This window comes from Aplysia californica, unplaced genomic scaffold (assembly GCF_000002075.1).
Source record: "Aplysia californica isolate F4 #8 unplaced genomic scaffold, AplCal3.0 scaffold00061, whole genome shotgun sequence".
NCBI lineage: Eukaryota > Metazoa > Mollusca > Gastropoda > Aplysiida > Aplysiidae > Aplysia > Aplysia californica.
Window position 1 is genome coordinate 2,009,044 of NW_004797331.1, and position 3,999 is coordinate 2,013,042.

The following is a 3,999-nucleotide window of genomic DNA, read 5'->3' on the forward strand; positions in this document are numbered from 1 at the left end:
AAAACAATACAAAAAACAAAACAATACAAAACAACAAAACAAAACAAAGCAGCAGAAAAACAACAACAAAAAACACCCCCCCCACACACACACACAAATAAAACACACACACACACACACACACACACACACACACACACACACACACTCACACACACACACAGACACACACACACACACTCACACACACACATTTTCAAGATAACAGTCAAACGACTGACTCCGATGCTATTATGAAACAAGTCGCGAAAGGTTCAATCTGTCACGACAATATTATTTAGAACACACTCCAAGGGTTTCATTAATTAGGCTGTTGGGCTGACAACCGAAACCTCTTGAGTTCGAACCTTGTCAAGGTTCCGACGTTGTGTCCTTAGAAAGGACACTTTACACAAGTGCCCTTACTTCACTCAGGTGAGTACCCATCTATTGACAGCGAAAGATCCTGTCAGTTTGTTAGTATTTGGGGGCTCAACCCCATCCGTACGTCGTGTTTTACTATCGTATCCATATGACGTGGAGAACTCTGTGCCACCACTTTCCAAAGAGGAAATGTACTTGTTAATTAAATTGCACGCTTTGCATAGCAGTCTATCAAAATGATTTTTTTAAAAGAAATACTGAAACTTTCAAAGAGATCTTCGTACTAGAAGTATTCTAAAATGTGAAAAATACAACCTCGGGGGTACAAAATGACCCCATGAGTACGGATAAGGTTAATCGGCTGCTTGCACTATGCCTCTCGGGAAGCCTAGACTGTTTCTTGATAACAATGTACATTGTAAAGCTCATAGAGCTTGCCGTTGGCCGAGTATATACGCTATACAAATGCTATTTAATTTATTATTTTTGTTATGATTTCATGTAAGTATCTTGAGATCATTTCATGTACGTATCTCTTGTTAACCTGCTGTCTTGTCTAAAAGTGAGGAGAAAAAGAAATCTGGGCAGAGAAGTGGGTGCAGAGAAAGAGAGAGAGAGAGGGAGAGAGAGAGACAGACAGAGAGAGAGAGAGAGAGACAGAGAGAGACAGACAGAGAGAGACAGAGAGAGACAGAGACAGACAGAGAGAGACAGAGACAGACAGAGACAGACAGACAGAGACAGACAGAGAGAGAGAGACCAGCCTAAAAATCTAACAGGCAAAATCCAATATTGAATTCTTTCAGCTCGACTAAAAAAAGAAGTGTCCGTATTTCATACCGATTACGCCCCACCCCACCTTCCCCTGCCCAACACAGGGAGAGTGAGGACGGAAAGGCTATGATAACTATAAGGCAAAGAGATGAATAGAAAGAACAGAACACTTTCAAAATCATTTACAACTCTTAAATCCCCCCTCCCCCAACAACCCCGACACACAAACACAAACAAAAAATTTTTCATCCACGATATTTGAGCTTGAGCTTTGCATCAAACTGTAAAATTAATCCAATTATTTTGGATTATGTATTCAAGGAAAAGGCTGCTGGAAACAAATTTTATTTTAACTGCATTCTATCTAGCCTACTTACGATGATTATGAACACGCCAGGAGGTATGTTTCCATGTCAGACACAAAAATGAGATCCAATATTCTCCAGAATGGAATGGAAAGTGAATTCTGAGAGTTTTAATTTATAATCCAGGCGCTATTTCTAGGTCAGCGCTTCCCTCATCGGTCTGTCACCAACGGCTGTCGAGTCACTCCGACACGAACGGCAGGGGAAAACGGGGGCAGCACGCGCGCGAGGGATGAAAATACTCGCTCCGTGAACTCACGATGCTCGCTGCCTGCCTCTCACACAGCAGTCTCGGTGCGATTGCCTTTCGCCTTTCAGTTTTCACTTCCTCTTGAGCGCAGTCTCTACTCTAGATCTAGATAGATGTTGGGTAAAAGCAAATAGGACCTAGCAATGTTTGTTTATTTTTCTGTATCTTTTATCGTCTCAACCCAGAACGCACTAGATATCTAGGCCTGATTGGTTAAAACACAAAGCGATATGTCGTAGCCTGAGTAACATACATGTGTCACAAAAGTTTCCCGCTTCTGTACTGTATTTAATTCGCACACACGTAGATGTAGTTTAAATTGGTCCATATAGATCTACGGATTCTCCTGAGCACACGCGGGCATTCATTTAAAGACAATCACATGACCTTGCGACCAGGAACAACTGCCTTGCTATAAATCAATAGCCTACTAAACGGCTATCAGCTTGACCTTTTTCTTGCCAGTTTCGAGCAATGCGATAAAGATGAACCCCCAACCTCATCTCGTTACTAGGTGAGAGTTGTGTCCCTTCCTTGATTTCTTTTCTTCCCCGCTTCCCTTTCCTTCCTTGGCTCCTCTGGCCCGCTGGGACGATCGATCTGATGGGTTGCGATAACATTGATCCCCTAGGTCGAGGAAAATAGGGGAGGGGTTGAGGAAATGAGGGAGGGAAGGATGATTGTGAGGAAGACAGGACAAGGGAATTATTATATTGGAAAGGTGTTGATTCGTGTAGGACTAGTAAGATTGGAAGACAGGAAAGCTATAATAGGAGGAATGTTTTTGATAATGCGGGGGAAAATAAAACGAAAGACGGGGAGACATGTCTTCTTTGGAGGGAAGATGTCAATAGAAGGCAGAAAAAAATTCGATTATGTGAGAAAGATATTTATTACAACTGTGATAGGAAGCCGCCGGTTGTCATTGATGAAGCTGCAGTGTTCGAGAGCATCCGTTTGTTTCAGGAAGTTGGGGTTTTCTTTTGGTTGTTTAATGGAACTTGGGGAAAAATTGGGCTTGGTTTAGAGGAAGATGTTTCTTATTGTGAAGCAAAGAGCAGAGGGACGGCAGGAATTTAATGCAGAATCAGATGGGAGGGAGATATCTGACAACGAGCAATAGACTGTGTCAAAGGAAACTAAATAAATCGTTGTTGGAAAGGGAAAACAAAGGGTCACAAAGGGGAACAACACAAAATGTGAAAATTGTACGATTATATTGAGGACGAAAACATTTATTTCTTAACTATGTACTCACTATCAATACTTTCAAGAGCCTGGCCCTATTTTTAAAGCCCCTACCTGAAAATTATTTGTTTGTGTACCATACTTCGGTTAGAAAACGAATGCTTTTCACAGAAAACAAATCGAGGAAATATGAAACCGCGCAAAAGAAGAGATGCTAAGCACAAAGTCAAGAGATGTGCTCAGGCCGACAAGGTTTGTGTATTGTACCGTTCGGCATTCGCGATCTGCGGATAGCGTGTAGATGTACATGATTTCAATCATAAGAGTAACCAAGCTCCCTGATACCTACCCCAACACCTCCAATAGGCTATTACTGTCATCTACATCAATTACCTAGGGAAATAACTTTTTACACACACCCCTCCTTCCTTTCCACACACACTCACATTCGCCCAACCGCCCGTCATTAAAAGCCATGAAAGGCGGAGGCCCAGTTGAACCAGTTCCATCCAATGTTAACATTCCAAAGCCACCCCCCAACATCCTCGCAACACGACTTGGGACGCCTGGGTTTGCTTGTGTGAGCTGGGATTTTCCTCATGAGTGAGTGAGTGAGTAGCGGAAACCTTATAGAGGTGAGAGATCATACTGAGAATTTTGATCACAGATCGAAGACCCTCATCTATAGAAGTAATAAAGGGGAATAACACTCTTTTCTGTTTACGTCAAAGTCACTTGTGTCTCCACCATTGTATCAGTTATTTCCCCCTAAATTTACTGCCCACAGTGTTATTATTATTAATAGAAGTAATAATCTTTAAAAACGACACTGAGTATTTATATACCGGTATATTATAAATATATCCCTGGTTGATGAGTGAGTGAGTGAAGGAAAGAGTGAGTGAGTGGGTGAGGGAGGGAAGGAGTAAGCAAGAAACAAGATGGAGAAGAGAGAGATGAATGGGGAGGGGGGAGGGAGAAACAAAGAGAGGGAGACAGAAAGGAGAAAGAGAGAGAGAGAGAGAGAGAGAGAGAGAGAGAGAGAGAGAGAGAGAGAGA

The 3,999-nt window shown here is 42.2% G+C and overlaps 1 protein-coding gene across 1 annotated transcript in view; it reads right to left on the reverse strand.

Annotated features, from left to right (window-relative positions):
- The window catches only part of LOC101850872 (universal stress protein PHOS34), a gene marked incomplete in the record, with an annotated part of 50,357 nt that extends 48,121 nt beyond the window's left edge, over window positions 1–2,236 (reverse strand). Inside the window, 1 exon segment of the mRNA XM_013079740.2 lies at window positions 1,515–2,236.
- Between the last annotated feature and the right edge of the window lie 1,763 nt (window positions 2,237–3,999).